Below are 13150 nucleotides of genomic sequence, written 5' to 3' on the forward strand. Positions count from 1 at the left end.
ACACACACACACACACACACACACACACACACACACACACACACACATGCATACGCATACGCACATACTAAAGCTAATAACAAACATTCAAAACCCAGAGAAACCACATGCATACGGAATTCATGACAAACTTTGAAGAGAGAAAATGTGCCATATTTTTGGCAAGCATTTCATAACAATATGCTGTGCGTTGGTTTCTCGCTAGTTACTCGGCTAGCTAATGCTCAATATCATGTGTTCACTGTATCTCGCCAAGAACAACATGTGGAATGTGTTGAAAAGTGGTTTAATTTATTACGTTCCGTACGGATATTGTCATCGATTCATTTGGATCAGACAGCAAGCACAACGCACCAAACGAACAAACTATATAGGTTCGAAATAGTTGCAGTGAGTAAATTTTGTCACGAAACTTTTGTGTCTGTGATTTAGCTAGCTAATATTGTTCATAATACAGACATAAAGTTTGACTGGAGCTAACATCTTCAATGTTCACACATGCGGCATGCCATCAACAACTTCACTTCGTCTACAATGAGGTATAAAAATGAACTTTAATTTTGAAAACCAACAAAGAAAAAAACGAAAAATGTTATGCAAATTGAGTGCCACATTTTGGAAATAAATTTCGCTTTTGGTGTATAATTGGCGCAATGGAAGCATTGGAGATTTTAACCCCAAACATCACTCATTGTTTTTAATTAAATTTGAATCAGAAGGATATTTGCATTGAGCAAACATTGGGCTAGTATGCACCAACCGCCGAGTACATCATGAATGCCGGAGTTTCAGTGATACAAATCCGAAAGTGTTTTGCCTGGTCCGAAAAACAAGCGATAAATAGTCTAATGGGACGAAACGGGAACTGTTTTTGTTCAAATGCGCACAAAGCACAGTATGTAGACACAGTGCATCAAATTTGCCAGCAAGCAATAGCACTTGTACCAGGCACATTTCGAAAAGTGTGGCACCGAACACAACACAATCGCTGAAACATTGCATTGCCATTTGTTTAGCTTGCTTTGGAGACGAGAATGATACGAAAAATGTTGACAGGCACCGAGCACCATACAAACGAAAAACAAGTGAATGCTAACAACAAGCTTAAAATTATGTTTGCATATATGTATTTGGTTTTTTGTTGTTGTTGTTGTTGTTCACCAACCACTAGTGGGGCGACAGTTTATCGATGAGCATTTTCCGATGATGTGTACCCATACTAGATAGAAAAACACACTACATGTTGTGATATATATTTTATGGGACTTGAAAGTACAAAGCAACAAGCAGGGCAACTACAAAATTCATTAGATTTCCCAATAAATGTCATCAATGCGACGGAAAAAAGTGAGTGAACTACATGAAATGAAACGAAAAAAAAAAAATATTCATTGATTTTCAGCCCGAATGCAAAAATATTTACATGGCAAGTGCACATCCGTTTGTTTTTCCATTCAAATTACATGAGCCACTATTTTTCGCGTCACACTTCTTCTTCTTGTTTCCTGCTCCGAAAAATGTTTCGATGCATCCGGCGTGCTGTGTTGGGATTTGTCTTCTATTTTTTTTAAATTGCATTTATTATATAGCATAATTTGTTTTTAGGGTCACAGTCATACATCGTGTCACATGATGTGAGTCACATCAAAAAAATACCACACTAAAATACACTTTTCGACACATATTAGATAGTGGAGAGGAATACCGAAATGGATATATATACACACACACACACACCACATATCATGAATTTTATCGCCTGTGAGCGTCAAAAATAAAACGAACAACATTCCGTTCTACATTCAGTCTCCATTTTCCATTTGGTTCGTTATTTTGCGTTCGATTTTATGCGGATAAAAAGTTGTTTTTCGTTAAAACCAATCACCGCTATTTCGTAAAGTTCTTAGTTAATTGAAAACGTAATCGAATGCGTTGTGAGATGGATAGAAACAGGAAAAACAAAAGAATGAGAGCGGAGATGGCCGGTTGAATCGTATGCGATTGTCCGAAATGAATAATTTAATGCTCATTTATTACTCGTTTTTATACAATTGTAAGCCGAGCCTCGATGATAGCTGTAACTGTAGCTATGTGAAAAGGTTTAAAAGCAATTTTTCAACACCGAAAAATGAGGAAAAAACCCTTTTTTTTCGAAATTTGGCACATTGAAAATCGATTTAGTACAAGCTGCCGTTTGTTTTGGCCAACAGTATGGGAAGCGGTCATCGTTATTCATTGCTATTTTTACGTTGTGTGAAAATAGATAATAGACTTTTGTGTGTGTGTGTGTGGCCGGCGTTGACGTAGAATACGGCACAATAAGCGTGTGTTGTGCGTATGTATGTGTCCGTCCGCCGTTATAGTCTTGATTATACTGCCAGATCGACTCTGTATTGACGTGCTTCAGACCCGCATTGAAAACATAAATTGATTGAGTGCCACAGATTGAGGACGTATCGGATATACTACTATGATATCATCGCATTGCCCTCTCCTTCATCAAAACACAAGCGCACAAATGTGCGACTATGATCTCAAAACAAGTCGCGGCAAGCACGTGTTCATTAAGTGATAAATTCTATACGAACCGTTCGTATAACGAATTGTACATTGGATTGTGGCTTTCATTTTTTTTTCTTTCTTCTTCTTTGTCGGTCTCTTTTGTTATTGTTTCTTTTTCCTTTTTTTTCTTTCAACTGTAATATCGAGCGTATGTCTTCGGGCAATGCTTGACAGCAAATGGCAATCTGGTTGTAACAAATTTAATGTTTTTGATATCCAAACTGCTGGTTTGATTTTTGGTGTTGGTACGTTTTTTTTTTTCGTCTTCGATTTGGTTTTTGCACGAAAAGAAGACTAATATTTTTCTCTTACTGGAAGGCATTTCCGACGCACTTTCAAATTAGATCGCAATTCTATCTGTGTCATCCGTTTATCAACCATCTTCTATGTGTCATACTCATTTTCAATAAGTGCACGTATTTGCCTTTTATCAAAATATATCATTGCGATGATAATTTGCCTCGACAGTGAATTACAAATAAGATGTCGTTTCACTTTTATCACGGTGAGCGCACCGATATTGAAGCACTGAATCGAAAAACTACCTTATCATGGTTCGGTGTAATGGTGGAGTATTGCGCAAAGTCACATGAAAGAAAAAAAAAAACACCGAACCGCAGTATATATATTTGCTTTTGGAGATGTGTTTTTTTTTCTTCTCTCTTTCTTTCCGAATTATATTGCATGCGGAATGTGCGGATTGCAGGCAATTGTATGGCATTCAAACAGCATATGCGGTTGATATGTAGACGTGTAGACGTGATCAGTTGCGAGCAGCACACAAATTCTGGACTTTGGACCGTCAGCCGCTCACGTACGCATGGTACTTGGCACGGCACGGCGACTTATTTCATTTTCTTTTCTCTCTCTCTCTCTCTCTCTCTCTCTCTCTCTCTCTCTCTCGTTTTCATTTTCACATTTCTATTTCAGTTCTTCTTTTTTCTATTGAAGTTCTTTCGCGTCCATTTTTCTTCGTTTTAATTCGATTTAGAAAAAGAGAAGTAGCAGAAAATTTCAAATGCAAAATTTATTTGGAATAAAGCGCGTAAATCTTCTGACAATTTATTCATTAGTTTTTTTCCTATTCACACCGGTGTAATTGCCGAATGTTGTATACCCTTTTCATGCCTAAATATTTCCCGGTTCATTAAAATTTACTACTGTTTTTGCCATTCCTTGATCTCACCAATTCATTTGTGATTATTCGGTTTCAACAACAGTTTGTAGCAAGGTATTCTTGGTGAATGTCTGACGACACGAGTTTTAAGGCCAAATGTGCGGCTGATGTAATCACTTTGTGCTTTCGATTTTATTTTTCGCTCAACAATCCTTGTGTCATTTGTATTTTATTTCTTACGCAAAGTGATTCACTTCATTTTCACCTAGTATTGCACATGTGAGTGTTTCTTGCGTATACCATCGGTTCAGTTTTACTATAATACTTTTACACATGTGCATCGCATACACTTTGCCAAAATTTAAGAGAGAACATTCCTTTAATACAGACTACCACCACCACCATTTGCGATCTTAGAACTGAAATTGTACGAGTTTTGATCGATGCAATGAGGACTCGGATGCAACACACATGATATTCATGTGCATTTTAACAGAAATGTGAGAACTCTATGTTGACGCTATTAATATTGGACATTTTTACATTGAGCAAAATATTTGTGCGAATTTCCGGGACATTAATCAATGTCTAGATATACAAAGAAAAAAAAACTCGATCTCAAATTAAAACGATTCGAATATTCTGAAAAACAGAAATCATCATCAGTTAATGACCGATGAATATTTCATAAAAATTATCATTGCGATTTAACTCAAGCACTTAATTGACGTGCCATACGTGTCCGATGTGTTTGTTAATATTGTATTTTATTCTCGTATATCATACCGGCGTGAATCGGTAGCATGCTTAATGAAAATTTGATGATGAGTTCAAATGAGTGCATATATTTTACTAGGTTTTTGAATGCAAACGATGTGCTTTTAATGAATGGCGAACGAATTTTAAATTCGTCAATGCATCGACACTGAAAACAACAATCGATACTCGTCTCATCTTATGGATATCGAGCAGTTATCGAGCCACAAGACATGCATGTGCATTGTGCAATGAGCTCATCAATCCGTATGGGCACAGGACAGGCATTAGATTGAAATCGCATACTATCGTTTAATTAGTTTTAATTTCGTTGATATATCTATCGAGTACTTTGTTGCCAATCGAGCAAATAAGCAGTGTACAAATATTTTCATTTTATCCACAGCAGCACAACCGAAGAAAATATCAAAAAAATACTAGTGTAAATCGGAGTGTGTGCTGTGCTGTGTACTGCAAACAAATAGATTTCTTCACGAGAGAGAGAGAGAGACACTGGGCAAAATCATTTTTAGCTCAGCTCAACGAAGTACATTCACAACACAGAACCCACACACACACACACACACACACACACACACACAACAGCACGCGCATACAAATTGCACAACGATTTAATTAAACTATAATTACAATTTATCTTCATTCTTTATTCATTTGAATTCGGTGTTGCTGACTCTCTATGTGTTGTCTCTCTCACTGTTTTGTTGATTTTCACTCCGAAACATCGAACAAAGTCCAATGTCCAAACAAATTTGAATGCCCATTTAGAAAGCAATTTGCAATTAAACGTTTTGCTTATGAATGTGGGATATATTTGATCGTGTATTTTCTATCATTTGTATGACTTTTTTTTTTCTTTTCTTCATTTTGATTCAGCTTGAACACGAAATGTCACCGCAACAAATGTTCAATTTGCAAACGATGTGAAATTGCAACATGTTGTTTATATTTCGAAATTTCCAATTTTGAATGAGTTGATGAGTGGTTTCGGTTAAAATCAAAAGAAAAAATAACAACAGAAGATCGTATGAAATTAGAACTTATTTAATTGAATTAACAGCTTCAAAAAGATGAGCCGGGAGCATGCATGCTGGAAATCACCATTGGTGGAAGAGGCAACGTTTTGAATCATTTGAAGTGTGGTATCTGATAATATTTTGAGTGTATGATTAAATCGGATTTGAAAATGACTAACTAGTTTGTTTCACCGTCAGAGATAGCTCATTAAATTTAGGCTATTTTTAATATAGCTTCATATCAAAGGCATAATGCCATTGATAAATATAAATGAAAATGAAACAGTGCCTGCACAGAAACAATGCCGAAAAAATTCCATTCGTACACCAAATCGATTCGAAGCGCTTTGTTGTGTATTTATAATCGAACATACACGCATACACACACATACGAACCACAAGAAATTATATGTAAATTAAATGTGTACCAAAGCAACGTGCCACAACCGTGGTAAAGACCTACGAAAAATACAAACATAGTAATTACGAACGGTTTGCGGTGGAGGCGAACGTTGTTTAGTTAGTTTGTTTTTTCTTTTCGCATAGTTTACGTGTGTGTTTGTGGTGTGCGAAGGGGACTGCGTGATGCGTGAATCGAATGAAAACACACCAACACTTCATATCAAAACAAAACCGCCAAACAGATGAATATATGGATATACATCGATATTTCTTGCTCGGATAGATATCGATGCAAACATGCTGTTATTGCGGTGCGTCGTACAATCGGATTTGACTTCTTACACATCTACATGCAAACGTTTCGTTGTGTGTTTTTTTTTCGGCTTTTCAAAACAATACACCGATGCCAAAAGCACATCTCAACAACCAATACATGTCATGTTCGCACTCTGGCCGTGACGACGATTGCATTTTGAACGAAACCAATAATACGGCGATTTTGCTTTTGAGTATCCGACTCAATTGTAATGGTATTTTGGTTTTGTGGATGTGTCTGAGTTTTGGATTGAGTCAAAAATGTACACACACAGAGAGAAAGACATGAATGATGTGCGGTGGCACGCACAACACCGCCTTACGATTTATGCGGTAAATATGGATTTGACGCGCGTTCATACCAGCTGTTTTCATTGCGTTAGCGGTGCTCTGTGACATAAATGGATATGGATTGTTTTTTTTTCTCTCTCTGTTTTCTGTTCTTTCAATGTGTGCGCCGTTCGATACAATGAACACGCCGATTTTCATACACCAACACAGTTTATTGCCCGTACACTAGGCGATTGGCAACAGAGACCGTAGTATGTGAATGTTGGCATAAAAGAGAAAACCAACACAGAGAAGTCACGAGCATTGTGCATGTGTACGATGTCGATTGGAGACTTTGGACTTTGATCGACCCGAAAGTAAAATATGGACTTTGGACTCGAAAACTGAAATCATTCATACGTTCTGTTCGTCGCGTGAATACTCTTTTTTTATAGTTGCCGTATGTATTGTTGTTTTGGCGTATATGACCGAGTTCACCTCACTTTGCTACAACTTTGTTTTTTCTTCTTCGTTCAATTTGATCTTATAATAATTTATAATGAAGGTTCGACATGGGTTTTTGTATTACAAAAATTCGAATGTAGATTTTGGTTAATAGACAACTACAATTTGGATGGGTTATCCGCTTGAAAATCTGCATCGCTTCCCAAGGAAAATTATCGATTGTTTTATCCACGTGGGATACGATGTTTTTCGCTTTGTATATTTCCATATTTGTTGGCTGTCAGCCATGTGCTTACTCACTACTCAAATACCATTGATTATTATTCATCAGCGTTTTTGTCGTCGTGTTATTTTCGGCTGTTGGCCGAATCAGTTCATTAGTCTGCATAATGTGAATAATGCGAATGTGAATATTTTGACCGCATAAATCGCATAAGTTTATTGGATTAAACAGCGGAAGGAATAAAGCACAAAAGCCACCAAGTTATAGTTGTTGCTATCGATGATGATGATGCTGCTGCTGTTGTGATTATGCATATACACATACACGGAGAGAGAGAGAGAGAGAGAGAGAGAGAGAGATAGAGCGATACATACATGCACATTGGGTTACCTATTTCCAACTGAAAACGTATAATTAAACCATATTAAGGCACGTTGTGCGGTGCACATTTTATGGATAGATATTCCCTTTAATGGTTAAAATCATGTGGCACATTTTATGACTGTTGTGCAGAAAATCCAGCTGTAACGGATTATTAAAAAGTGAACGAAGCGACTAGCTGCTACAGTTTTATATTTTTAATTGACAGAATGCCATGAACATTAGCATCTCTGTAATGTCTGTCTATATTTAGTGTGAGAGCGAATGGAATGCACGCTTGGGAATGCACACTTCGTGATACACGATGCAAGATGTAACGCACAATCAAACGTTTGCCGTTTGTTGTTCGCCTGAACTCTCTAATGCCATTTGAAAAGCACGACTGATTTCTCATACGAAAGAGGAATTGCTGCGAATGAATGTGGGTCTATGTCATCTCTGGCAACGAATCATGTGATAACTTGAAAGAATCATGAATCGTGATTTTGGTTTTATCACAGTCAATTATGACGGCTGTATATAGAACAGACACCAAAGACAACACGATTTATTTATATGATTAGTCATCATGGAATTTTCGCCAGTGATGTTCTTTTTATTACGTGTACACTTCAAACAATAAAATCACTTGAGTTGTTTCAATGAAAAAACAATAAATGAATCAGCTTGAAAATTGTTGGAATGAACACCTTAAAACTTGAACCTCCATCGTGCACATATTTGATATGGTTTTTGTATTCGGTGCATCGTTGAAAGAGTTGTGATGATGGTTTTCGTCGTATCTTTGAAATTACCATCAAACGATGAGTTACACTTTTTTTTCTGTTTCCATATTTGTAATTCAGTGAGTTGATAGAAAGAATCACTATCCAGACATCGCCAGTCTAATGATGGCTCATAAAATATTTGCAATAACGAACTAAATCTAAAACCGTTTTGGGTGGCATTTTGAGCATTGACGTTTGGTATCTCCATTCGATCACCACAGAATGATGCAGCTAAGCGAATCACATTCAAAGTGTTTGAAAGATTCTCGAAAATGTTAGATGCAAGTTAATACTTGTGCACCACTTGAGAATGGTATTTGTTCGGGATTTCACAGATCGACAACATGCAAGTGGTTCTTTGACATGGCATTCACTTAAACTGAATTAAATAATTCAACCAGAATGTCTACCGAATTTTTCCCCGTTTAGTTCCAGGAAATGAATTCTACCAAACTGACGGTTGAGTCTCTTACTCTCTCTCTCTCTCTCTCTCTCTCTCTCTCTCTCTCTCTCTCTCTCTCTCTCTTTCTCTATCTCTATCTCCCGCTCGTAATTTCATTTGAATTATTCTCGAATCGAATTGATCAATTTTCAGTGCAATTCAATTGAGTGCTGTAGCATTTCTTGCACATTTTTTCTTGCCTCCATCTACTATCTCTCTACAGAATCGTATGATATATGTCGTATTCTACGGTTTTTTTTTCGTTCCACATGATTCATCATATCGTTTGTGACAAACGGTTTGTCCAATGCACACTGTGCAGCAATGCACACAATTTTATAATGCTCTCGAATTCTATTAGTTAAACAACGTCGGTTGAAGTGTGATATTTCATTGAAATGACAAAAATCTATATATATTATATATATATATATATTGCACACGGAGCTACGGTTTCGAGCGTATAGTCGCTACGATCATCGATACGATAAAAGCAATAGCAATAGCAATAATTTAATGTTATGTTTACACATTAATGAAGTGCTCTGCTTGACTCAGCCGATATTTAAGCTGTTTTGTTTCACATTGAATTTGATTTAAAATGGTTTGGTTCGGCGAAGTGGAATCGAGTGAAGAAAATTGAGTTCCATAGAAATAAATCGCAAAACACTAGCAATTCCCATAGCAATAGCATAAAAGCAATAGAGAGCGAGAGAGAAAATAGAATGCGTCCATATATATATATCTGGAAATGGATTGCACATTTGTGTGCTAGATCTCCCATCGGACATTGTGTATAGTGAGAGAGAGAGAGAGAGAGAGAGAGAGAGAGAGAGAGAAAGAGAGAGAGAGAGATATTGGGTGGTATGGTGGTTGCGTAGCATGACAGATGAGTTATACTAGACAAGTGGATAATATGATGAGAGCAATTGGATTTTCGGTGTTGTTGTTTTCGCTATTGTTTCTCCGTTGATCAATCGGCTACAATGAAATTCAATTGATGCTATCGCTTTTTCACTCGCTAATTCTGACAATTTTCCATTTTTCAATCAACACACTGGCGACACTGTCATTTGTCAACATGAGCGCAGATGATTTTCAACGATGTTTTATTTGATGAATCTTCTTTTCTACTCTCTCACATCAGTATGAAATGTGTTTCTTGTGAATTTGTAACTAATGCTGTTGCCACCGTCTATTTTCACATGACAGCTTTACTAATTTATGGGCCTGAGTCATAGCAATTTTTGGTTTTGTCGATTCATTTTTTTGCCCGCGCTTTGGACACGCGTGAACAATACATTCAACTAATTTCGCTTCTGCTGATTTAATTTCCTCTTTATAAAGAAATGAGTGGTTGTGTTTCTATGCGAGATAGAAAATAACGTGATTCGCATAATTTTTGCCTGATATCATCTATGTTCTATGAATAAAACACGTGTGTGTGTGTGTGTGTGTGGGTGTGCTTTTTTTCGTCATTCGTTTTGTATTTTCATTTTAATTTGGTTGAAGATTGCCAACACAATTGTGATACAAAATTGATAGACATTGTGTCGTAGTTCATATGAACTCTCGGAAAATGTTGGATTTAAAAAAAAAAACAAAGAGAGTGAGCAGTTGGTATGTTGGTCACTGGATATGAATGTTCACTGAAATGTTAACCGAAAAACGACCGAGTAAACGCATTCGTTATCTTTTATTCAAATGTTGACATCAAATAACATAAATTCACTGTGTTGTATAAAAAAGCACAAAGTCGACTTTCTGCTGCAGACACCAACACCAGCACCAGCACCAGCAGCAACAGCAGCAACTCAACTCAAATTGCAAGCCGCTTGTGGGCCACCGAATGAATGTGCATGAGTTGAGCAGTGCATTGCATGTTAAATCGATAGCATGAATTTTCAACACCATCATTATCATTAGACTGATGCAAAGCTCGCATTCGCTGTGCGACTTATCAAATGTTTTTTGAGCGCTGACGCGCCACCTCAATAGCCTTAGTCGAATGGCAAGAGATTCAACACCGCACAACAACCGACCAAAGACTTCATGTCAGATAACAGTGTTGACAGTTTATTATAGATGCTTCTTAATTTCACATTGACATTGCAAACGCTTGTTAGACTATTAGGATGGCGCTGCCATCAACCGGCTTTCAAACACACTAAGTTACAACACTCTCGAAATTTGACTAGCTGTCTCCACTTATTTGGTTCTTTCGTGTGTGTGTGTGTGTGTGTGTGTGTGTGTGTGCTCATGTTCATTCTCTTGCATTTCTCGTTTTCTCACCGTGTTTTCTCTGTGAACAGCAAAAAAAAAATAGTTTATGAATTTGGAAACTTTGCTCGAGAGTCGCCATATGTTCAAGTGTTTTAAGTGGATAGTTACCCGCACAACATGTGCCGCACACGCAGCAAACAGCCACCAAAGATGATGGAGGATGCAACTGAATAAAAGCGGCCAACTTGAAATGCATCCGATGAATTATGAGGAAAGCATAACTGAGCGCAAAACAACGAGAAAACTTTCCAAAGCTAAAAGTCGAGAATGATTTTCAAAATGATCTAATAACATTTTTCGACATTTACCCCGTTCTACGATCGCACACACAAAATAAAAGCTATGCGTAACACTTTCCTTTATTCATTGGAATAGCAATACACATATAAATACATTTTCTATAATTGGAGAGCGCGTGTGATATCCGAGAAAATGTTGCGTTATTTCAAATGTCTTTTTTTTCATTCATTCTGTTGCTTTGGTGCTATGATTTGCATAGACTCTGTGCCATGGGGCGAAAAAGAACTTTTGTCTTTAGAGACAGATGAAGATTACTTCAGAGCAAAAGAAAAAAAAAACTGTGCGACTTTTATAAAATATTCTCACTTTCATTTTTCAATTGGAATGCGCTGCTCCATCGGGTATCCAACTACCAGGATGGTTATAGTTGTCTTTGGCAACAAACCGCTTTAACTTAAGCTTTTTGCCCTTCTATCTTGGCAAGAAACTACTCGCATTTGATAACCTAGTCGCGCGATCACTTCGCGTGAAAAGAATGGATGTGGCTCTTTTCGTTGATGACACGGTGCGTATATCATTCGCGAGTAATTTGTAAAGTTTGTGAGGCACATTAGTGCATATTTGTGCTGTGCTGTTTTTACTCTGCACAAAAACGCAAACACACAATAAATCATTCACCGTTGTTCGAGATCCCCATCGCTCATGTGAATATTTTGCCCATGTACTTGGTGTGCGGTGAAATATCCGTCGCGGATGAGCTATGAGCAGAGTATATGCATAGATTAGTGAAGAGATACTCCGCATACAGATTCACCGTGGAAAACATTTCTCCGCATAGCAAACGGGCATGGTCTGGAAATAAAAATCGAATAAAAATGAGACGGCGGTGGCACAATTTTTGGTTATTATCTTGCTATGCATCCGAATTCATAGTGACACCGTGCCACATGACTAAGCGGAACGCAGCAGAAAAAAAAAATTCATTCGCGTTCATTCGATGATTTATTGTCTTTTGACTGTGCACATGCACACTAACACACATTCGATGACTCATTTCGTATTCAACCGACTTGGAATGCCATTAGAAATTTGCCACTAAAATACACACACACACACACGGGCGCGCATTGACGGAGCTGTTGAATGTTGGATACTTGCCACCGATGACATTCCGTTTTCCGGCGCTGCACAATGCACTCTGCATTTACATTTTTAGGAATACACAGTGTGAAGAATAACACATTTTAATGGGGCGGCCTGCATTACCACGCGCTCGCTCTCTCTCTCTCTCTTTCTCTCTCTCTAATTGCATAATCGGAGTAGAACATTTTTCAGCGATATAACACCACCACTGGGCACCACAACGCAAGAGCCACAAATCTAGATGCCGCTGCCATGCGTAACACTGGCAATAATTTTTGCACGCTCCAATGATATTTCGCAAAAGATTTTTTTTTTAATGGAACGCAATAATATAAGGAGTCGCGCTGGAACAGGACAGAGGATCTAACGACAGTCAAAAAGTACACAATCACTAATTCTTCAATAACAATGTATTTCATTGCTTAGAACGCCACACATTGTGGAGAGCTAGCGAATGCAAACTTTTGAATTTTAACGACGTCAACTCATGAATATTTCCACAAAAAATTCGGCAGAAAAACCATGTATTGAAAACATCTGCAAGAGATTCATTGTCGGTCACTCTCACAACCGATAAAACTCTGGGTAATCGCTGGTATACTACTTCAATTGTCATCGAAATTATGACACAGTTTAATTGGTATTGTTCAATGCCATTGGAAGAAGGAAATGTGGCCATAGGTCTTGAGTATGGGATAAATGAAAAGTCCGGGAATATAAATAAAAAGCAATTTAGTTTTTTTTTTC

The 13150-nt window shown here is 37.5% G+C and overlaps 1 protein-coding gene across 1 annotated transcript in view; it reads right to left on the reverse strand.

Annotated features, from left to right (window-relative positions):
• Positions 1-13150, reverse strand: part of LOC129576381 (E3 ubiquitin-protein ligase MYLIP) — a 65073-nt gene that overhangs the window by 14054 nt on the left and 37869 nt on the right. The window lies entirely within an intron of this gene.

This window comes from Sitodiplosis mosellana, unplaced genomic scaffold (assembly GCF_009176505.1).
Source record: "Sitodiplosis mosellana isolate CC-2019 unplaced genomic scaffold, AAFC_SMos_1.0 Smas_scaffold_6181, whole genome shotgun sequence".
In the NCBI taxonomy this organism is placed as follows: Eukaryota; Metazoa; Arthropoda; class Insecta; order Diptera; family Cecidomyiidae; genus Sitodiplosis; species Sitodiplosis mosellana.